The sequence below is a fragment of the Zootermopsis nevadensis genome, unplaced genomic scaffold (genome assembly GCF_977971745.1).
Source record: "Zootermopsis nevadensis isolate Lab colony 2312 unplaced genomic scaffold, Znev_1.0 Znev_ptg000084l, whole genome shotgun sequence".
Classification (NCBI taxonomy): Eukaryota; Metazoa; Arthropoda; class Insecta; order Blattodea; family Termopsidae; genus Zootermopsis; species Zootermopsis nevadensis.
Window position 1 is genome coordinate 130658 of NW_028259215.1, and position 24961 is coordinate 155618.

General features: G+C 39.6%; 1 long non-coding RNA gene across 11 annotated transcripts in view; it reads left to right on the forward strand.

The window, feature by feature from the left end:
• The first annotated feature begins 499 nt into the window (after positions 1 to 499).
• The window catches only part of LOC110840600 (uncharacterized), a 30055-nt gene continuing 5593 nt past the window's right edge, over positions 500 to 24961 (forward strand). For 2 of the 11 annotated variants that reach the window (XR_015533062.1, XR_015533065.1), the window contains exons 1-11: positions 500 to 618; positions 1076 to 1236; positions 1465 to 1603; positions 1709 to 1884; positions 6709 to 6804; positions 7054 to 7432; positions 7537 to 7733; positions 14237 to 14319; positions 15028 to 15114; positions 15317 to 15447; positions 15813 to 16065. This is a non-coding gene — a long non-coding RNA (uncharacterized LOC110840600). Of the gene's footprint in view, positions 619 to 667; positions 936 to 1075; positions 1237 to 1464; positions 1604 to 1708; positions 1885 to 6347; positions 6420 to 6708; positions 6805 to 7053; positions 7433 to 7536; positions 7734 to 10845; positions 12174 to 14236; positions 14320 to 15027; positions 15115 to 15316; positions 15495 to 15812; positions 16066 to 24961 lie in introns of those variants that run through there. The other 9 variants (XR_015533063.1, XR_015533064.1, XR_015533067.1 and 6 more) reach the window with 9 other exon arrangements.

A 24961-nucleotide genomic window follows, 5' to 3' on the forward strand; every position in this document is an offset into this window, starting at 1 on the left:
AGGCGAGTCGTTCAACTCTTTCGACTAACCCACCTGGCAACAGATCTTGTCTAGGGGATATAGCAAGAGCATAGTAAGATTACGTATAATAAGAGGACCACTCAAAATTCGAAAATAGTACCAGCAACGAAAGCGCGGTAATTGATATGGAATAATACGACAGGGGGGCTCAACCCCAGCCGCTAAGTGGTCATAGGAACTTAAAACAAACCTCTTAAAGCAAAATAATAACTTGCGCCCTCTGTGGGTAACGGCGCTTTTGGTGGGTCCCGATGTTCCCGCACAGAGGACGCTGCCGTTTATTTTACGTTTTTCGAGCGTCGTTTCATTCTCTACGACCATTTACGACCTGAGGCTGACCCTCCGTCCCGCGATTTGGTTTCATTCTATTAAATCATTGGTTTTCGCTGCTCGTAGTATTTTCGCTTCTACTGTTTTATTACTGGACGTATAATTTTATCTGCCCCTTAGTCATCTCTGCCGACACGCGGTGGATGAGTTTTTCATCTTTGCCTTTCCCGGCATGCTCCGCGAAACTTGTTTCCTACGGACAAGTTGAGTTTGTTTCTGGTTGTCTGTCTCCTGCTCCGGTACAGCGCGTACGTGTTCAGTCTTTACGTAAGTTGCGGCTTCAGTCAGCCATTTTGATATACGTCTCAGCTTGTGTTTGGTTTAATTATCGATTTGTTCGACAGCCAAAGAGTTGTTGAAGCTTTCGTGGTGGTAGTACGAGGCTCTAAAGAATGCAGGCGAATTCGTGATAATGAAAATACTAACCGATTTTCTCTAGAAATTACAAAAATCGTTGAGTTAGATTTTATTCGACTTAAACCCTTGCACCATTGAAAATTTAATCCTGGAATCTGAAGCGAAAATAATAATAAATTCTTATTGTGTGGATTTCCACCTCTTTTGCCATTCACTGTACGTGTAATGTAAGCACAAATCGATGAAAATTGTAATATTTATTATAATTGACTCCTGGATTTGACCTTATCATAATGAATACAGATTTAACCTGGTCGGATAGATAACGACCCTGACTTATCGGCATTTCTGTCTGGCGGCTTTACAGGTGAATTACGTCGCTTTTCCATGGAGAAAGTGGAGTGATATAAGATCGTCTATATATTTTTCTCAAGGACTGTGACACGCACATGCGAGAGTACATGTGTCCTGTTTTGTGTCCTCGGGTGCTACGTCCTGTACAACGCGAGCCTACTTAAGTCATTCAAGGTGAGTTGCATGAAATATTCCGTCCTCTGAAGTAGAGAGTTCTGAAAGTACGTTGAGAGAAAAACTTATATTGCGTGCTGTTACCGATACAAAGTGACTTGGCCTGCGTCACACAAGACAAGATGGCTGAAATGACGTTGCAACACTGAACTAAGTATTCTGAGATGATATTCTATTTTACGTTTTCATTGTTCTGTGATACTGCCCACGCATTCCGTCTCCTTCTAGGTCAGTGGTAACAACCACGTGACACTCGTTCAAGACTTGAGGTTTATGGAGCGGTGAGGATGACGGCCGCTTACATCGTGAGGTCGCTAACACGACAACCCGAAAATTATATTACAGCAGCAGCGAACTAAGGACTCCGGTGAGTACAATGAGAAATTGTCAGATAATGCCCACTGATCGAGTTTCAGAGCGTACGTACAGAAGCGACGTAATTATAAATTCTTGTCATTATATCTGCTTTGAGGTGATTGGCGGAGCCCTCTTCACATTCACGGTGATTATGATATCATCATTCTTCATCGCCGTCGTGAACCTCTGAACCAGAAGATTTTTCCACGTCTCGCTCCTGGACGCTGCTCTGTGACGTCGTCTGGCTCGAGACGTCTGAAACGATGAGGCACCAGCGAGCGATGGACTCGGGTGAGTACGGTGATGTATTATTTCGAGGTTGATTAAAAATTATAATGACTTTCGTAGATAGTGTTCTGTGGGAAATTAAAAATTAGTATGTCTCGACGGTAATGTAGTGTCTGAGTACTGGGATTTCGCGAAGGTACCGATATCGCCAAAATCAAAGAATGTTTGAAACCCCCTACGTACGGTAAGGAATCGAGTTCTTTTATGAGTTGGAAACAGAAAGGAAAAGTTACAGATCATTTGAGAATTGTTGATGGGAAAGGAGGAAATGCAGACAATCACAGAGACGTTGCGTGTCCGGTGATAGACACGCACACTTGCGGTATGAGACCAGTTTCTTCGTCTCTCTTGATGTAAACATGTACGGCAGTCATCGTGTAGCTGACAGTCGTTTAACTGGTCAAAGCCTTTCTCTTCGTGTATAGACACATACACATATTGGTACATACGTTGAAGTAAACTTTCAGAATTGAACTACTTGGTATTTAGTATTCTCTGTTGAAGGCTTAATGTACCGTTTACATGCCTTTTTCTTTATCAGTATTACTTCGCCCCACTCGCTTGTAAATAATCTTCTTGAATCTCTTTCCCTAATTGTTTTCAAGTTCGGATTGTCTTACAGAGTGAGAAACGAAGTATTACGCCTGTCTAAATCATCAAGAAATATTATAGGACTGTTAACTTAGTTGAAGCATCTCTCTCTGTCTGTCTGTCTGTCTGTGTTTTTAATAAGTTCCGAAGATTAGGATGGGTTGACACTCAGGTTACAGTAAATTGGTTCATCGATTCTCGACAGATTCTGACGAATTTAGGACCGCGTTCAGGTGTGGGTTGCTCTAAAATCCAGCCGTTCCTCAGCTCGAATATTTGTTGCGCCATTGAACATTGTCTCGAGAATAATAGCAAAACTTGAAGAAGTTGCTGTTTCCAGCACTTCGTGTCCCATTTGATAGGTTGAACACGTGTACGTGTTCAGTACGAGAAAGAAATTGCTGCCGTGTTTGAAAACATGTTTTAAGCTGGAAGAAACCAGCAGATAGTCTCAATAAATGCACTGCGTGAATGGAATTCTTAGGAATATTACACATTCTCCAACTTTGTCGCATTGCTCATATCACGTGTAACCATGGATTAAATTCCTTGTAGAATCGAATTCAGACAAATAATTATCTTTTTCTGTTATTTCGTGTCATGAACTGTTGACCTTGGTTGAAAGAGTGCGTCTTAATGCACTTCCATAAAATTCTCCGCTGTTCGTGGAGACGCCGTCAAAAATTTATGCAGTACTTGAAAGAATTGGTACAATGGCGGCGTGACCTGTTGATTTGACCCTAGGGATCCGTGTAATGTTTGCCCAAGTGCATGGTAACAAATTAAACATGTCTGTGCGCACGGGCGTAATATCGAAAGTCAATTTTGGAGCTACCTGCCTTGTCCAATGCCTAATCCATTCAGAAATTTTTTCCTAGTTGCATGCAAGTTTAAATTTATGGATATTCTTAATCGTGGCTTTGTACTTTTAATACATAAATTAATAACGAGGGTCAAGGCTGATAGTACCAATGGAAGGTAACAGATAGTGACATACAGTTAATATCGAATTTGACGAAAATCGGTCTGTGTAATGTTAGTAGTACGTGTTAGAAACGAAGAGTATTGACTGCGAATGGTTGTTTGGAAATGGGGGCCACGTTTTGACCTTAAGGTCGTATTGCAAGGCCGGTATCCATCCGATATTCCAGCAAGCTTCTGGTAGCGTCGGACACCATCGTACATATACGTGCGTTCGACTGTGAGTTATACAGTAGCTGTGCATGGTCCCAGATCAAAATAACCCTTTAAAGCAAATATTATTATTATTATATGTCCAAATTTCTGTAATAATCAGTGAGACTTTATTTTATATTTTTATCGTATGCGTGTATGGCATTATTAATTATTTTAGAAAGAATTTATTTTATTGAAATGACACCAGATGCCGTACAACTTTTTTTTTAAATTTTACATGCTTTGCCATCGATATGACCATCAAAGGTAGTCTTGCGAATTTCTGAGGTGGGAGTTAGAAGCTAACAATAGGCTCAGCCAGTCAAATTATCCGCCTTGAATGGAAAGTTCAGCGTAGTGTTCACAAAATCCCGTCACTGGTGTCTTTCCTGAGCTATATTAATCCATTTCGCAACCTTGAAAAGTATTTTCGTAAGAACAATTTTAATATTATCCTCCCAGTTACACCTAATGTTGTAGAATGTAACATTAATGCTCACCAATCTTTAGCCCTGAGGATGGAAGAAATATGTTCCTCGGAAATATTTGTTACTCGACATGATACTTGAACGAATAATATCTGATTTCTTTAAATCCGGGTTGTATGAGTCATTACATCCAGACTCTATATCCTCTGCAATATGTCAATTTTAAAAGAGATTATTCTTGTTTATTGTTTCACGGACTAATCACATTTCTGTTCCTTGTTTGAGTCTCTCATATCTTTGTAAACTTTTCCGCATAAAATGATTATTATCCAATTTCTTTTAAATCGAATATTGAAAAATTACACCCGTATCTGTTTTGTCAGAGCATGGGATTATGAACGTGTGGACGTCATTCTCTGTTCCGTAATACTTCGTTACTGGTCAGATGTTTACAGCAGGTCGCAGTAACCCCGTACCCGTTTAACCGTTGAGCACACTGGCTAGAACCTGGTGCTGTTGGAATGTCTTGGTGTAGATAGAAATCACTGTCTTCCTTTGATGTAATGGTCCCTCATCGCGCACGTAGTCTGTTAGGGATAGTTCCACAGATCAGGAGTGTTGGGTAAGTAAACATACAAGAAATAAATATTGAGTTGTCCTACTCGATAGGTTTCGGGTTCGAATCTCTCCCCGTCGACAGACAATCGTTAGAGATCTTTCTCGTGATTTTTAGTATACTGAAGCATATTTTAAGACACATTAAATGTAGACAGCTATCGCTTTATTCAATGTAATTTCAAGTTCATCTTTTAGAAGAATCCTGCCATTTTATGGGGTATAACGGACAAAATTTTAAGACTAATAAATTGCCCGCTAAGAATGACGGCAAAAATGTAAAGTAGTAAACAATAATAATCATAATAATTATCCGATTAGACCCAACATCTCTTAGCAGCGTTACCATGGCAACGGTTATTTATAAATGTTATCCCGTAAGGTCCAAAATCACTTGGGAGCAAATAATCATAACCGAAGAATGTTTTATGAATGTCTTTTGTGATGTTGCGTCATCACAAGGGCCCACCATCATCGCTGTTATGATGGAGGTAGCAATATCACTTCCTAAACGTCGGTAAACTTAATCATCACAATCACCACAGTGACAACAGGAGATAACAATTTACGCGCAGATTGAAGATGTAAGGCCGAGGCGTAGTGTCGGGACAGATAATACCCGCATCCCCCCTCCCCCCCAAGCTGCTTTTAATGAGTGCTTTTTCTATAATTAGTCTAGCATTTCAGAAAAGAGTGTGTTGTGTTTAGGAGATAACTTTCAACCAAGCTGTTTGTATGTTCTAATCAAAATAACGTTGACCATGAATTTAGAATCTTTTGTCTTCTAGTCTGATAAATAAAAGTTGTAAATATTAATGAACAACACACTGTTATGTTTAAATTTGGTTTGCTATCATCGTAATTAATGTTAATAAACTGTTAAATGACGTCCTATGAAATGAATAGCAGTACATTGCCACGTTAAAATAAGTTTTGATAAACGTTCAACGCTGAAAACAATTAAATCTACCATGTACTTCAATTTTCAGTAAATCTAATTTTAAAACCGCAAAGTGTATTAATGGATTTCGTATAATTCCGAAAATAATATTTTTTTCGTAAACAGCATTAACCAACTGATGTTTGTAAAGGAGAAGGATGGTATTTGCTTTGAAGTATGGTCACGTGAGATCGTCGATGACACCAACGTTTCCCAGAAAGATAATGTGTCGATTCTCACATCTTCAGTCCTGAATTCTGATAGAGTTTGTTTCTGAGAAACTTTGGAATTTAGCAACAAGTCTACACGTCACCAAAGCTTATAAGAACATAATTATCCTCATCGCCGTAAAACTCTCAAATCTGAGATGGAAAGAGTATTTTACCAGGACGTTAGCATCTACGTAGGAGTCCACATGGCGCCAAAATCCATATTTACATCCGTGCACTTGCGACCTTCTGCCAAAAGGGACCAAGGGAGACTCTCAGAACCAAAATACTACATGTCAGCTTGCAGTTTATATATTGATTTGAATGTTTTATTACGATCTGCACTGAAGATCGTTGCAGGATTTTGGAACGTGATTTATATTCAAATGTGGTGTCTTGAGAATGTAACAAGAGCTTATATCCGAGTTCCCTTTCTTATTTAGCTTTCCCGAAATATCATCTTAATATAAATGTGCTTTTGTATCGTGTTGCCGGTTTAATTTAAAGCCGCCATGGACAATCTAGAAGATGCAGACGTCATGCCTGAAATTATGTTCCGGCATCGAACTCGAAATTTATGTGAGTAAGCTGAGATATTATTTTCTGCTATACATAATTTGTTCTGGAATTTTCCCACCCACTTTCAACCAGAACTCTCATTGCCAACATAATAAATGTCAGTTTGCTCTTTAACTATGAAATTATACAATATTTTACCAAATCTCACTCCAGGATTCTGGAAGCCGGTTCATTCGAACACCTTGGGTGTTGGAAATGTAACACGTAGATTAAACCGAACTTCTTTATATTTGTCTATCCTCATTTTATGGTTTTGAAGGTCATCATCTTAATGTCCATGTCCTTGCAGGTTTCAACAGTAGCCGTCATGGACCGTGTGGTTTTGTAGCTGGTGCATCCAAAAGCTGCTAATTTTGAGCTCAAAGACTTATGAGAACATACGAAGGTAATTCTTCTGTTATATTTCAATTATTCTAATATCTCGTACTCATCGTGTGCCAGAGATCTCAGAGCCAACGTGCTTGACTCCAGATTGATATTTCAGTATAGAATCGAGTAATTTATTACTACCAACACTAATGTTTACTGAGGGATATTGGGAGCTGTCTTATTTTTGCATCTGGAATTTTGGAAAATTAACACGAATTTAAAAACCAGTGACAATAATATATATATATATTTACTTGTTTTCCAGAATATGCTTGTATCCTGCAGCCGTCATGTACCGCCAGGTGGTGTATCCGGTACTTCCAGACGCTACTTACATCATCCAACAGGAGCTGCGTGATATGATGTGGCAGTACTGAGTTCGAAACTCATGGACTACTATTTTCAGTTACCTTCCGATAACGCCCATCAGTTCAATTTCAGTGCCCGTAAATATCGGCATATCTTTTGAAATCATTGGTCTGACTCTTTTTGCAATTCAAAATGGTCTGAAAGAAGGAGATGCTTCGTCAGCTTCTAGGTCAGCAGTAACAACCACGTGACATTTAATTAAGGTTTCCGCGGCGGTCAGGATAATCGTGAAGTCTGTTACGCCATTCAACACGAGACGCCGAAAATGGACTCGTGTGAGTACAATGAGAAATTATATTCCATTAATATGAATAATATGGAGCTTCAGACCCTACATATAAATTCTTGTCATTATATGGGACATTCTGTCTGGTTTCAGGGGAAAGGCGAGTGAATCTTCGTGGTTCCGAAACTCAGAGGAGGATCTTCATGGCATTTTCACCCGCGCGGTTGCGTCTACACGCTCCGGGGAACCCGGAGTTCCGCAGCCGCTTCCACCCGGACGCTGCACTCTTGTCGTGTTTCCAGTGTCGGCGGTCATCTCTCCGGCATATTTCGTTTCTACCATCTTTGCTGGCGAGTGAAACGAATTACTTTAATTTTAAATTAACACAAGACTAACGTCTGGGGTGCAGGGGTTAAACTCCTTCCAATGTTACTTAATTTTGAGTCTCCAATTAATATTTTGCTTGTTTCCATCCCTTGAGAAAAATGAATCCAGATTCTTTCTATTTACTCTTTTTCTTCTTTCTTTTCTTCTTTTTCGCCTTCTTCCTACCCTCAGAGGATAGACGGGTTAGAGTAGAGTTGTAGCTGCATGCATTCTTAACCACTAACAACATCATCGACCCTGCAGTCCAGCCGCTGCGCTGCAACGGAATATCAGCGGAATCCAGCAAAGACGCAGTTAGTTTGCCCACAATATTAGAAATGTTGAGGAATAAATCACAGACCATGCGTTAAGTTGCAGTGGTGGGCTTCGGAAATTCACGTAGAAGATTTCCGGATTTTGAAAAGTGGGGATTTTCTCTTTTGATGATCTGAGTAACGGCTAGCTTTTCAAGTTAAGTAATTTTGAGGTGACTTAAGCGTCTGCTAACACAAACTATAAAGCGGGGAAGATTTTCAATTTGCAAAAATTTCATGGGGCTGAAAACTACATTATCTTTATTTATTTACATAGCTTTGCCCTTAGATTACAATCATATTGCAGGACAGACGTACAGTCCAAATTTGACCACCTCTGACGTAGACAAAGTTCATTCAGTGAAAGTGATTGAGAAATGATTGAAATTTTGTAATATCGTAGGCATCGGTACTAGGACATTAAAGTGTGGATTGATGGGAGATTGACACTGAAATTAGGGACGAGACGTAGTGGACAACGAAATCACATGCAAATTAAGTGTGAATAAAATAATACAGGCTTTTTGAAGCCGAAATAAGTGAAACGCCCGACACTGAGATTTTAAATGAAGTTTTCAGGATGTTGCATGTTCAAGATGTTATTTAATAAATAAATAAATAAATAACTTGTACTTTTATTTTTTCCGATTGTAGAAACATCGAAAACTGTAACACTTGCTTGTATACCTCTGTTTCCATCACCCTTTATAACAGGTAGAAGAACGACATATGTCACTATTTCGTCTTTAAATTTTCGCATATGAGTTGACTTCCAATGAGATCAGATTTTAAAAGCAGCTAAAATTTCCATGACTTGTTACATTATAATTATTAATTATATAGTAGCGTACTAGCAAATTAAAGTGTGCATTGATGACAAACCAAAAGTTCTCAATTGGATTTAAATCCTAGCGAGTTTGGTGGCAAAAATACAACTTTGCATCCGACACTTTCTATTAATTCCCTTGTTCTTTCAGAGTTATGAAAGCTCGCATTGTCAAGTCATTTGCAAAGAACGTCGCTCATATTATATATAAATCAAATAATACAGAAGTCATAGAGAGCCTCCCCCCCCCAAAAAAAAAGACGTCAACTCAAATTGCTCATTGCTTTGTGAATGGAGGTAGCGCTTAGCTCTGAAACGTGAGTGAACTTGTAGCAGACGACACGAGAAACAATGGACGATTGCCATGTCCAGCGACGACGTCATCTGAGAAACCTCCAGTTCATCGCTGGTGGGTGAAATTTATCTCTTCAATGTTGCAGTAGTCGTAGTAGTTTGTAGCTTAGTTTTTGCCAGTATCCCGTAGTTGAGAGGTTTTATCTAATGAAGTCCTTATTTCCATCCTTGAAGGAAAACGAATTGCAAATCTTCATCTTCTCGTTCTTTCTCATCTTATTACTTACACGTGATAGACTAATTTCTTTTTAAAGATAAGTTGCGTCCGTGTTTAATTACGCACTACGGCATGAAGGCGTATGGGTTATTGAAGGTTTAGGTACGTGCATCTTTAACAGCTAGCTAGATGGAGATACGCGGACAGCATCACGTTCCAGCCGGTTTTACCCGAAGGAAAAATTCACGGTATCTTCTGTGTATATTATTGAATTGGACCGAACTTGATTGTGTCGCTGTCGGTAGTTGAACCGCGGACTTGCAGAGGATCCAGAAATAAAGTATTAATCATGGTAAAAATCGGGGATGACTTAGAAATTACAAGTGAATACGGATTTTGGGTCTGAAAAAAAAACCCGAAGGGAAGACATAAAATTGGATGTGAAGATAATAGAGTGTCTAGTAACAATGCTGGTTTAAATTGTGCCTTTTTATTTACAAGACGTGAGAGATCAGATGGTAGACTGTTGAAAATTTTGATCCCTGCATAATATGCACTCTTCTGAAAACATGAGAGGTTGGCAATTGGTCTATGAAGCTGATTTTTATTCCTTGTGTTGACACTGTGTACACCAGAATTAGTTTGAAAGAGTTCTTGGTTATTTACAATAAAGTTCATTAATGGGAATATGTATTCACATGGAAGAGGTAAGATTTCTAATCTCTTAAATAGACTTCTACATGAATTCCTAGGTTTTACACCAGCCAATAATCTAACAATTTTCTTTTGTAAAGTGAATATCTTTTTGATGTTTGATGAATTATTCCATATTTCATTAAAGAGTGAAAATAGGCAAAATATACTGATCTGAGTGTATCAGTGTTGCTGGCATGCAACAGAGATCTAACTGCATAACATGCTCCGCTTAACTTAGGTATCAGTTTATCAATATGATGAAACTCCATTGTCAATAAATCACTTTACAAGTTACCGACCTTGTTGGCGTAGCAAACAAAGAATAAGGACTAACATTTGTAGCCTTTGGAGAAAGATTCCTCGTCATTAATGTCCGAAACCAGCGCATTAAGGAAACTGTCTTCTGACTTAATATCACAAAGAATATTAACTGGACAAATATTCAGAATATGTACCAAGTTGGAAGAGGAATACTTTTTCTGTCAAGGAACGGTAATGCTCTGACAGAGGCTGATTACAAGTTGGATGTTTGGTCTTATGCGTTTAATCCCTGGTATGTCTATGAACAGGATCCCCCCCCCCCCCCCAATTTCAGATTAAATATTTGAATAAGCAGCAGTCACCCATTAGAAAAATAAGTTGGCATGAGTTTGTTCCATTTCAGACGACTTTGCCTCCAATGTCTGTGAAAGTGGCCTCTGAGATTCTAGATTTCATGTGTATCTTACACCTTTCCTGGTATATTGCAGGAGGAGTGCACCAACACTAGACAGACTGACATCCGAGAGAAGACCACTTGTGTCATGTATTAGCAACAACCTCTTGTAATATTTAATTCAAGGACTGCAATAATGCATTCCCACAGTGTGGACAATTTTTTAAAAATTCTGCATAGCTGAAGTAATAGTGTTAGCATGTCAATATGACCTCCCTCGCTTAACTTACATAACATTTGAAATTCACATTTCACTTCAATTTGTACCTTCAGGTCTTCATGAAGCAAGGCCATAAGAACAGTGAGGAATTCATGTGAATCCCGGTGTTCATGACCTTCGAATCTTTTCATATTAGCGTCCACCACTCTCTTCGGGCCTTTACAGTCAGTCAAGGCAAATTCTCCAGACCACAGTGCTCTCATTAGAGTTGCAACCTCCTTTGCAACTTTGCCCTGTGTACTGATACTATGATTGTTCACATCTTGATCGTAGCCTTCCACACAGAAGTAATCCGCTAGTGGACTGGTGTTGTTTATACACTGGATGATGGAGCTCATGTAACAGCTGTTCTTTAGATTTTTTAATCCGGTGAGTCCGCGACCCCCTCACTTCATGGTACCTGCACCTTGTCGTGGTGGTGGGGCTTGAGTACCTCAGTGATCCCAAGATCTATGCTGGTGGTAGCATTGCTACTGGTAGGGCCTCCGTAGCCAGATTGGTTGAGGGGGAGAGGTCAGACTAAGACAGGTACCCTGGTCCTCCAGGTTGGGGGATGGTTGCAAGGCTAACAACCTTGCACCGGGTTCAGCATAACATACCCTGTATATAGTTATTAGGTAGCTACAGCATTAGTTGTTTTATGGTTCACTTAAGTTATTAAGGCAAAGCCTGGATTTTATTCAGTTTCAGTATTTTGTAGGACTGTCGGTATACATTTTTAATATTGACACCTTATATGTGTATAACTGCGGTTACTTATTTTTGATCAATATCTGTGAATAATTTATTATTCATCTAGAAATACAGTCTTGTTGTTATATCACCCACAATGAATATATTAAATGTATCACAGCCCATTTAATTAGTATTTTAAATATAATCACATAAGTTATGAGATCGTGCGAGTGCAAATGGGAATATGTAATGTTATTACACTGAGGTCCTATTTGGTGTTATCCAAGACCCAAGAGGATAAATATTTTGAAGGATCTGGACGAGCGTATCAATAATACTGAATACCCAACACATACAATTGCACAGAGGTACCGACACTCAACGCCTTTTACTTTCTTACAGAACACCCAAACGACTGGTCCAAATACCCGTACATTACAATAAAATTTCTGAATTACTTATTTCAATCAAGACTTCTTATTAAATCATTTAGTACTAGTTTCAGTGACTGTATTGTGATTTGATGCTTCTCAAGAATAATCAGAAGGATAAACTCGCTGTAGCTGTTAACTAATATACTAGTAAACTTTGTAAAATAATCACAAGTCTCATAATGTAGAAAACCTGAACCAAGGATATGCTTAAAAGGACAATAAGATAACACAAATTTGTTCTTTACCTGATATTCACATCGAAAGTATAGCATCCATTAATTTGAGACTCAATCTTTAAAACAAATGCTTTTATTATATATTAATGACAAATTTTTTATGGTGCCAGTGGCCCAGAACATAAAGCAAAAACACAGTAAATGCTTTTTTACATCACAGCAGCTTGCTAAGAGCATCTTCACTCAAAGATGTCATAAGAAGTGGTGTTATAAAATTATCTATAGTCTAAAATCTCAGTTATAAGAATCCAGAATGGAGTGATTCGATATGACTTTGATATGGATTCTGAGAAAACACATGAAAGAGCATAATATTATTACAATTATGTCCACAATATCAGCTTGACTGCAATTTCTTGGTATAAATTTGATAATTGCCTGAATACAATATAAAGAGGCTTTTTCTACACAATCCTGCGGCTTAAAATTTCAGACCTGACTGAAGAAAAAACTTTATCCTTCTCTATCCAGACAAAAAGCCTTAATCTCTTTACCCTTTAAATGAAGACCAAAATACTTTTCATTTTTGAATTTGAAAAAAATGTCATTGCTCAATGAACATGCAACACAATGCTTTCACTCCTTTCTCAGAAACCAGCTCACTTTCACATGCTTCAACTAGTCACATTTTGTACTCTTAACATATTCACAAACAGTGTAATTAATATTTTAATATTAGACAGACTTCTACTGCTGTGCATTTCCAGCACAAAACAGCGAGCACCTCATACTGACATGGTCCTGACCCGCCCAAAAATTATCATATTGTAAGTACATGATTCTAAATGGAGGTCAGTTGAGAAGTAGCAGCACAAGAACTGATTCCAATATTGAAATTAAATTGTTTTCTGGATTATGTAATGGATAGTGACCATAACAGATATAACTGTTATGACACTAAAGTGTGTGAACCTGTGGCCATGGAAAGGACTCATATTTATTATGTAGTGTTAAAGTAAGATTTTATAAGTGCTTCCAGTTTGGAGATTTCTTGAACTTTCTTGCCACACAGTTATTGGCAGACAGGTGCACATTATTTTTAGGTTCAAAGAACATTAGTTGTATTTATCTTGATTCTCTTGGTTTGTCGGTGAATTTTACTGGTTCTTTTATTACTGCCGTACTTTTCATTACTTCCCATATGGGTGAAGGTGATTTGTTAATGAGATCACACGTGATATTGGGAACGATGGTAAAGTAAATTCTCTCAAGTTGGTGCTTGTGTGTGTGAGAGATTGCATGATAGTGGAAGAAGGGTTCAGTATAACTTACCCTATATATATAGTTGTTTTATGGTTCACAAAAGTTATTAAGGCAAAACCTTAATTTTATTTAGTTTCACATAGTAATTAACTGTTTATTTGGGGCTTGCTGAATGTTTTCGAACTTCGGGCCAACTTCGCTATTTCTTTTGTTCCAACATTAAATATCTTGTTTTCACGTAGCCTGAGAAGTGAATATTTAAATAATAGCGAAGGTATTATTACTGCACAGTCAAGTTTTTTAAATTAAAAAAGCTTTTGCCGGTTATTCTGTTGACCAATGACACAACAGTAATCAGGCATGCCAATCCCGCCGAAGGAAATGTGAAAGAACTTTACCAAAGTATTTACTAAATGCCAACGGAAGCTGTGGGTGGAATATTTGCTTGTGTCCTTCAAAGTGTAAACAGTTTTGATTGTAAACATACTTTATAGTTGAGATATGTGTTATGTTGTAGTTCGTTAATATATGGAAATATTACGAAAGTGATTGATTTTGCCACCATTTCAGTCGTGTGTTTAGTAGGCCAGAGTTGAATCCTTGAAATAATCATCTTCACTAGTGGCAAGTAAACAATTTTATTACATTTGTTGATAGAACTGAATCTTGTGGTTCAGCAAAGGAGACATCTAGTAGAATGGTGTGTTGATTGACAGGAAGAGGAGAAGAAAAAGGCAGATGTAAGTAGCCTAGTGTGCAATTTTACAAAATATAACTTGCATGTTACTGTAACGAATGGCATAGAGTGTCTCTGAGCTAAAGGGGAACCAAGATGCATCTGCCCTTCATGTTATTGGTAAGGAACTACTTGGAGTCTTGAGAGCAGAGGTTGATACTCGATAAGTGGTAGAGTTTGTGTGAATCATGTATAGGATGGCTAATTGTACCTAGGGAGAGATGTCAGGGAAGTGGTAGTCTTTTGAATGAATCTTTATTAAGGACAATAATACATGGGTAGATACGTTGTGGAACTAGTAGTGTCTTGGGTCAGTGGGTCAATCATGATTAGTTAGCTTTGGTAATTGTAGTTGGGTACAGATGTCAGGGAATTGGTATAGGGTCTTGGGTGAATCCTGTATAGTAATTATACCTCTGTAGACTTCCAAGGTAGTGGTAGTATCTTGGGTGAATCTCACATAACATGGATAAATTGTATGTAGTGGGAGATAGGAGGGAAGTGGTAGTGCCATGGATAAATCGGTTATAACATTGGTAATTGTGTGTAGGTATAGATGTGAGGGACATGGTGGTGTCTTGGATGGATAATGTATGGTATGGTAAGGTTTGACTAGGATCCATGAGGGTACATTATCATAAGTCACCAGTAATGGAATGCATATGTAGCTGATGTTTTTAATAGAAGTTATGATGGTCCGCTTTACTTGTAGATTCATGTGTGCATGACATGGAGCAGGATATGATGGAGTGCATATTCATAATATACGGTTTAGTTTGCAACCACGGATAATATGCAGGTACAAGATAAGTATAACTGTTGCTGATAAATTCCTATCTTCACATTGGATAAAATTGTTAGAAATTGTCATCCTAAGTAGACTCTGATATGACTTGCTTCATCGTAACAAAGAAGTTTTGTCAAGATGCCACTGATCATTACTGCAATCATTGACTAGAAAACAAAATTGTGTTAATGGTAGTGAATTTTTTGCATTGCAGAAATGTATTTAAAGAAGTGAACGTTTGAGTGCAACTTTTGTCCTGATGTGGAGGAGTCAATGACAAAAAAGTCACCTGTTAATGCGAGTAGAGCCAACTCCTGAAACACTCTACGAGTTACCGAGACAAGTGTAATTTAGTAACATATCTTAAATGCAAATAAAAAAGAGAAATTTGACTGCAGTTTTTGCATATATAGTATGTTTGGGAGACAGACACTGAAATGCTTAATTTCTTTGCAGTTTCTAGATGTAAAATATGAGGTGTTTCTGAAACTATTCTTCAGGAAATGTTAATCTGTTTATAAATCAGTGCCTAGGAGGATTTTGTCTTAGTACGAGAGATCATAAATGTGATTTTACCACCAGGCCGGTACACGAGTATGGTAAATGTATCTATATACAATAGATTCCGGTTAATGGGTCGATGTGTCGCAGTTAACCGGAATCCAACGTATTCCACCGAGGCTTGGGTTAAGGTACGCTTGTTCTCGCAGGTTGATTTAGAAGATTTGCGAAGTGGATGGAATGGGTGACCTTCCAAGCTAAGATCTTTTCCAGAAGTCGATTGCGCCCGATAGGGGTCTCTGCTGTCATGCGTGTGGATGAATGTTTTATCTTTGCCTCTTCGTGCTCCGCGTAACTTGGCATGTCGCCAGATATGAGTTGCCTCGGCAGTGTTCCAGTTTCAACTTCAACCTTGTAGTGTTTCTTGTGCTAAAGTTGAACGCGGACGTCTCAAGTCTACAGGTATGTTGGGGTCTCTAATGGGCCGCATTGATATCAGTTATCGCCTAGCGCTTCATAATTCTCTGAATTCTCATTTTCATTCTGCCAGTTTTTGGCGATGTTTATTTCCGATTCGTTTAATTAAATACGTGGACTTTCTCCGACACCGCGTGTTTTGGATCTCAGCCTTCAGGTGTGTTAAATTGGGCTTCTAGTGGGGCGGCTTGAGGTTGCGTCTCAGATTGTGTTGTTGTGGTCGATGTTATTTTGAACTCGCGTAAAGCTTCAACCATTTTGAATTTTCTGTTAAAACTCCGTAGTTTTGTTAGATGTTAGGTTTTTTTTACTGTGGTGACGATAAGACAAATGTTTCACTGGGTTATGGCGCCGTGTTGACCTCGTCGACCACCAAACACAGGATTAAAAGCAGATTTTCATAATTCTCTGAATTCTCATTTTCATTCTGCCAGTTTCTGGGGATTTATATTTCCGATTCGTTTAATTAAATACGTGGACTTTCTGTGACACCGCGTGTTTTGGATCTCAACCTTCAGGTGTGTTAAATTGGGCTTCTAGTGGGGCGGCTTGACGTTGCGTCTCACATTGTGTTGTTGTGGTCGATGTTATTTTGAACTCTCGTAAAGCTTCAACCATTTTGAATTTTCTGTTAAAACTCCGTAGTCTTCTTAGATGTTAGGTTTTTTTACTGCGGTGACGATAAGGCAAATGTTTCACTGGATTTTGACGTCGTGTTGACCTCGTCGACCACTAAGCACAGGATGAAAACAGATTTTCATAATTCTCTGAATTCTCATTTTCATTCTGCCAGCATTTGGCGATGTATATTTCCGATTCGTTTAATTAATTACGTGTGTTTTGTATCTCAGCCTTCAGGTGTGTTAAATTGGGCTTCTAATGGGGCGGCTTGAGGTTGCGTCTCAGATTGTGTTGTTGTGGTCAATGTTATTTTGAACTCGCGTAAAGCTTCAACCGTTTTGAATTTTCTGTTAAACTCCGTAGTTTTGTTAGATGTTAGGGTTTTTTTACTGCGGTGACGATAAGGCAAATGTTTCACTGGGTTTTGACGTCGTGTTGACCTCGTCGACCACTAAGCACGGGATGAAAACAGATTTTCATAATTCTCTGAATTCTCATTTTCATTCTGCCAATTTTTGGCGATGTATATTTCCGATTCGTTTAATTAATTACGTGTGTTTTGTATCTCAGCCTTCAGGTGTGTTAAATTGGGCTTCTAATGGGGCGGCTTGAGGTTGCGTCTCAGATTGTGTTGTTGTGGTCGATGTTATTTTGAACTCGCGTAAAGCTTCAACCGTTTTGAATTTTCTGTTAAACTCCGTAGTTTTGTTAGATGTTAGGTTTTTTTTTACTGCGGTGACGATAAGGCAAATGTTTCACTGGGTTTTGACGTCGTGTTGACCTCGTCGACCACTAAGCACGGGATGAAAACAGATTTTCATAATTCTCTGAATTCTCTTTTTCATTCTGCCAGTTTTTGGCGATGTATATATTATTGTATCCCGGGGATTGGCCAGTCCCGTAGGAGTGCAATATTCCCGAGCGGCTAGGAACGTTGGTCGGCGATGATAGGTTTGAATACACAGCTTAAGGTTAATGCCTAGTCTGACGAGAAGACGTTCGAAAGTTGATTATTTATTTTGATAATTGAGATGAGTACAGTTCGTATGAAACACGTATATAGGTAGAAATAATTGAGTAGACCAGCAGAGTTTCCCGCTGACGAGTAACGTGAAATGTCCAATGTGTCTTCGAAATTCACTGGTTATAAGCAAATCTCGATATCACCTTTGTGGAAGCTGTAACGTGTCGTCCCAAGGCGTGGTTCTGGATCCAATTAGAGGACACGATAAACCCCTAGGACCGCGACCCCTTGCCCCGTCAAAGATCGGGCGTCCTGACCTCGGCAGGCCATCTCTGTCTGTGAATATAATTGGAACCCTTTTCAATAAACTTATCTGGAGCAGATCCTGTCGCCCCTTTCTACAACAGCTGGAAATGGAAAGTCTTGCTTTCTGTACAAGGTGACAATATGACTACTACACTTCATTTAGTAACTTAATGATTCTACCTTATAATTAGTTATATATGTGGTTATTAAGATTCCCGTAATTAGATTATTCTACATAGGTATACACACCCCCTTTTCTAATAAAAAAATAAATTAAGGACAGTCCATCTATGATCATTAATTTTTTTTGTTTTCTAACGTTTATCAGTCGCCATAACTTTGCGGGCTACCCTCCTAGCTTGAGGTGTAGGGTTGGATAAAATGGTTATTAACTCCGTTTCTTCTATGGCGTCCTGACTTCTAGTCACGGTCAACCGACCTGGGGGTGTGAATTTTCGTAACTATCTTGGGTTTAAACAATATAGTGTGGCAATGCCCCTCTCCATCAAACCACTTCTTAATCTTTGGCCATCCGCACTTACATCAAAATACATACAATTAATCCAACTACACGCATTCCCACGTAGGTGAAAAATGATAAAGATCTGGTTTTCTCTGAATGTTCCAACTTCCATTGCTTCTACTTCTGATATTTTGTAGCTTGACAGTTTTAGCTCATCTGTATGGGTTATAATAGTTTTGGTTGGTGTATCCAAATTAATGTTATCTAATTTCAGTTTCTTTCCTGTCTTCTCACAACAGTCATATTCCAAAGTTATGGGTGGGATTCACTTCTCGGCTAGCATGTGCTTGACTTAAAACTTGAGATCCATAACCTGAACACGGTTTCAAGAATGTAAATTTGCCTAACCCGTTAATGGTTACATCCACTGGATCGTGGTCTGGACAAATAATTGTCATGTGTTCGGCATTTGGCGCTACACACGACCAAACGTTATCTCCGAATTGTGTCCACAATGTTTCCTTCAATTCAACTATTCTTTGAGAACAAGATTCTGGAATACCAGAACTGTATTGCAAAAGTCTTACTTCACAGTCTGCAACCGAATGTACTATTTGTACTGGGAAATTTTGCTTACACACACGCAGTTCTGAGGTCGCTAGGCTGCACTGACCTATTTCAGTTTGGCTTAAACGAGTGTAATATTGTCTCGTTTTGTCTATCAATACAAACTCCTTATCCTACATCATAGTTTAAATGAGAACATAAAGGCAACTTAATAACACACACAAAATAAGTATCTTGGATAAACCCATCAAAATCGATTACGTTAAGAAGTTGAAAAGAATACTCCGAGCTCAGTGATAAGGGCAAAGACTGGTCTCTTGGAAAATCATTCTGACATCCTTTCGTGATCTGTTGAAATTAATTGAGGCCGTAATATTTCTCTGTGCGCGTGCAATACGGAGTATTGGTCTTCAAAGGCTCTGTCTAACTGTAATGCATGTTCCCGTAACGTAATTAACATTGAAGTATATCCTAGAACTGCATTTAATTGTCCGTCTTCCTCGATATCTCTGACAGTCCCCTTGCCAGAATCTGTTCGTTGTGAGATACATCGCCCAAGGTTCTGTTTACTGTCTTTAGTGTATTTTTAACGACTATCTGCTCCTTTGAAAGCTTTAAAAAATTAACTTGTTCCTGTTCTAACTGAGTAATCTCATCTGAATAGTATTTTCCATCCTGTTCGTCCAACGTTCCGAATAGTGTATGTGATATTGTTCCTATGAATCCAAATAAACTCCTTTTAAGACGGTCTGAAATCGAAAACTCGTTGGGTCACTTCTGTTAACGTAATTTTCATAGACTCAATCCTACGTAGTTTTCTGTGTACATGCTTAATCGAAGACCTGCATTCTGTTAAATTTACCCAGTCTGAACGTTCACGCGTTTGACAAAACTCTACAGTGAACTTGGGCATGTTTTCTGACGGTCTCGAAATTTTCATCAACACGAGCTAAATCGACGTAGCTTAGAATTTTCCAAACGTTACTAGACAGTGTGGCTTCTCCAAGATGTTCGTAGTAAAGTCCTGGCGATTCGGGAATCTGTTGGAGTCTGAAATCCAGCGTCTCTGCTCCTATGATGATCGTACACGCTATCCATGTCATTAACCCCATCTGTAAATCACACGAAGAATGGCTTGATTCTATTTGCATGCGCTGTAGTTTGTTTGGGTCTCCGAAGTTGTAAGGTAACATTTACTCCTTGTATCTTGTTTATTGCATATGGGCCAAATTTCGTAGAGCGATTTTTCCGCGGACTCGCATACTGTAATAAAACAAGATCTCCAACTTTGAACTTGGGTACGTCGTAATAATCCTTACTCCTCGCTTTGGCGACTTCTAACCTTTCCTTGGCTACCGTGTAACTGTTTTGCAATCTTTGTTTCAACTCCTGAGGCGTAGTTAACACCTTCCGGCGGCTTCTGTAAATAACCCGGTAAATTTGCAACTCGCCCGAACATCAATTCGAACGGCGTGTAGTTTGTTGCGCCATGTGGCGTGGTGTTGTATGCGAATACAGCATGTTTAATCCAATCGCCCCAGTTGGATTGATCCTTATCTACAAAACGCCTGATAAATTCAATTAAAACGCGGTGGGCGCGTTCCAAAGACCCATTCGTCATTGGATGCACTGCAGTGGTGTTAATTTTCTTCGCGTGCAGTAACTTGCAAACATTCTTAAACATATCACTCAAGAAATTGGCTCCGCGATCTGATAGTAGGACCTGAGGGCATCCGTACATCAAAACTACATTTTCAATTTTTGATTTCTCAAAGGTACGGCGATCAAATACTTGGTTAGTTCATCCTGCATGGTTAAAATGTACCTGTTCTGTGAGGAACTAACATTAATCGGTCCAACTACATCTATGTTTATCTTCTGCAATATCGAATTGAGTGTAGTGGTTAACTGTAAAGGCAATTTGGTATTTAGTTGAGTAATCTTATTCTTTTGACAGGATTCACACTTCTGAATATATTCCTCTACATCTTTCTTCATGCCTGGCCAATCAATTTCTTATAGGTCCTGTTCATTCCCATGGGCGCTCCTAGTGGCGTCGAGTGAGCTCCGCGTAATATTTCTGCTTTTTGCTCCTGAGTGAGTTCCTTGCTTGGTTCCTCGCCTTCTCCTGGCTGTTGCATAACTTGGATTCTACTGAGAGCGTCGGGCCCTCCATTCAAACTTCCCTTTCGGTACATTATCTGATGATCGAACTCTTTATCTCCTGGAATTTGGATTCTTTACACTTGATATCCACGAAAGTGGCTGATGGTCACTAATAATGAAAAATTTTCTGCCACACAGGTACGGTCGAAAATGGGTGCAAGCCCATACTACTGCGTAAAATTCCTTCTCTATCACCCTGTATGCTAATTCGGCTTTTGTTAATGCTTTACTTGCATAAGCTGTTGGTTTCTCATCCCCAATAGACCCTTGGCTAAGAATGGCACCTAATGCCTTGCTAGTTGCGTCTGTACATAGTATAAATGACTTTGTAAAATCAGGATATTGCAGAAATTGTTCACTCGTTAGAATTTGCTTCAATTTGCTAAATGCATCCTGTTGTGGCTCCTTTGTCAGATAAAATAGCGGCTTTGCTTTCTGGCTGTACTGTGGAATAAAATGCCTATAGTATCCGGTCAATCCGAGAAAACTCATCGCGTGTTTGTGGAAAGGGAAAGTTCTTTACGGCGGACACCTTGGCTTCGTCCGGCCTTACCCCATCACATGACCTAGGTAGACTACCTGTTCCCTAAAAAATTCGCACTTGTCCAAACGCAATTTTAAATTATGCTCCCTCAATTTGTCAAACACCCCTGAAAATCTCTACCATATAAAATTGTGTCATCTAGGTAAATCAGTGCCCGTACACCCTGTATACCACTCATTATATGATTCATCAACCTCTGAAACGTCGAAGGCGATCCCTTGAGCTCCATCGGCATTCTTTTATACTCAAAATGCCCCTTTTGTGTGGAAAATGCCGTTTTAGGCTGGTCGTCTGGATTAAGGGGAATTTGACAATACCCCATCGCGCAGTCCAGCGTCGAGAAGAATTTGGCCTGTCCTAAAGAATCTAGCAAATCAGTTATCAACGGCAGTGGAAAACTATCCCCTATTGTGACCTCATGCAGATTTCGATAGTCCACGACCATCCGCCATTTTTGTTTTCCTGAAACATCTGTCTTTTTGGGTACCATAATTATAGGTGAATTCCACGGTGCCTTGCTGTGAGTGATAATCCCTTCGGACAGCATCTCGTCGGTCTGTCTGTCTACCTCATCTTTCAAAACTTGAGGTGTCCTGTACCGTCTGACATTTATTCCCCTGGTCTTATCAATCGTGGGTGTCGGGATCGAATGCTGAATGGTCTGAGTACAAGACAGCTTGTCTCCCGGCAGGTAGAAGATGTCATTGTACCTAATGCATAAATTTAGAATTTCCTTCCTTTCCTCCCCATTTAAATGATTCAATCGCAGATGTTGACCCAATAATTCTTACTGACAGTGTACATTATCCTCAGGTTATCCGAGTCGCATTCGTATGGTTCTAACTGTACCTCCGGTGCTTGCATGATGACTCGCTGTAACCGTCCCACTCCTGTTTGCTGTTGGAGTTGCCCGGCTCGGTTCCAGTCTTGTCGATCACAGACGTCTACGATGTAATTCGGGATTTCTGCTCATGTAGGCATGGAACTTTTCTCAGGGAATATTACATGGAGGGGTATAAGCTGAATGCCAGCGAGGAAGGTTTCGGTAATGGTCTTGAGATTAAAGTTCGTAGTTTTGCAAAGCACAATTTATTTCTTTTACGATTAACATTTACTGGCCGAATCGAGCTACAAAACAATTTAGGATGTTGCTTCCTCTGAATTCCAGAAAAGAGTGTCCTCCAAGAAAACTTTCCTGTCCTTTAGTTATAGGACTTCCCCCCTTAACTTTCACAAAAAAATGATGTATTTGGGCAGTAATGATGCCCTAGCTCACGTGGACCATTAAAAAACCCTTTAGCCGGCGGGTGCCCCCCTGAAAGTAGTTTGGGGGTCACACGGTGCCATAATTCTTTCCTTTACAGTCGTTGCTTGTGCAACTTTCTTTTCTTTTTTAAGTGTCAGTGAGCCTTCTGCACTGAATGCAGAGCACCTACCAATAAACTGACCCCTGGCCTGAAAAGGACGCACTTGCCTAACAAGCGAAACGCGTAAATCTTTATTACTTGTTTCCAATTTATTTTTATTTGCGCCTCACCGGGACTCGAACCCAGAACGCGCGGTCACACTTCCGTATCTAGTGTGTTGGCAATACAAATTACGCAACGACCGTTCACTGATTATTATTAATTAAATACGCGTGTTTTGGATCTCAGCCTTCAGGTGTGTTAAATTGGGCTTCTAGTGGGGCGGCTTGAGGTTGCGTCTCAGATTGTGTTGTTGTGGTCGATGTTATTTTGAACTCTCGTAAAGCTTCAACCGTTTTGAATTTTCTGTTAAACTCCGTAGTTTTGTTAGATGTTAGGTTTTTTTTACTGCGGTGACGATAAGGCAAATGTTTCACTGGGTTTTGACGTCGTGTTGACCTCGTCGACCACCAAACACAGGATTAAAAGCAGATTTTCATAATTCTCTGAATTCTCTTTTTCATTCTGCCAGTTTTTGGCGATATATATATTATTGTATCCCGAGGGATTGGCCAGTCCCGTAGGAGTGCAATATTCCCGAGCGGCTAGGAACGTTGGTCGGCGATGATAGGTTTGAATACACAGCTTAAGGTTAATGCCTAGTCTGACGAGAAGACGTTCGAAAGTTGATTATTTATTTTGATAATTGAGATGAGTACAGTTCGTATGAAACACATATATAGGTAGAAATAATTGAGTAGACCAGCAGAGTTTCCCCCTGACGAGCAACGTGAAATGTCCAATGCGTCTTCGAAATTCACTGGTTATAAGCAAATCTCGATATCACCTTTGTGGAAGCTGTAACGTGTCGTCCCAAGGCGTGGTTCTGGATCCAATTAGAGGACACGATAAACCCCCGGGTACCGCGACCCCTTGCCCCGTCAAAGTTCGGGCGTCCTGACCTCGGCAGGCCTTCTCTATCTGTGAATATAATTGGAACCCTTTTCAATAAACTTATCTGGAGCAGATCTTGTCGCCCCTTTCTACAACAGCTGGAAACGGAAAGTCTTGCTGTCTACACAAGGTCTACAATATAACTATTACACTTTATCTAGTAACCTACTGATTCTACCTTATAATTAATCATATATGTGGTGTAGCTGTTGGAGTGGATAGACGTGTTTTGCGTGTATTGTGAGTGTCGGCGAATTTTTGTGTGCGTTTGCTGGTTTCGGTGTGCTGCCAGCCGGTAGAATGGCTGCCAGCAAGGATTACTGTCCGCAATGTAAAAAAACAAAAGTTTATCGGGTGTTGTGGGCCCTGTGGCTCTAGGTATCATCTTTGTTGTTTGCAAATCTCGGAAACTGAATGTTCCTTTTACATGAGTAGTGGCGTATCCTCTTGTCGTATCGGGTCTCGTGCGTCCAGGGACGATAACACTCCTGTTCGTGCAACCAGATGGCCTCCACATCGGATCTTCCCGACAGGGAGCTTATTTTGCCAGCATTTAAGGACCCTGAATCGCTCAGTGTACAACTGGAGACGGTTCGGCTGAATGGTGTCGGCGCCCATAACTTAGTCGAAAATCTGGTTCAGATGGCCCTAAAGCTTTCTGAAGATGTTTAGCAACTTCGGAAGGACAATGACCATCATCTTAACAAAATTACGTGTGGGGGAACAACCACCTTAGTTCATAATGTTCCCGCAAACAAAGCCACGTTCTGCCTCTACTGTCGCCGACGTGGGATCCGAATCCTACAAGGATGTGCTGTCTGCTGGGTTAAAACCTAAAGTCTCGAGTGTGGACACCGAAGGTTTTACAACAGCAAATCATAAAAAGAAGC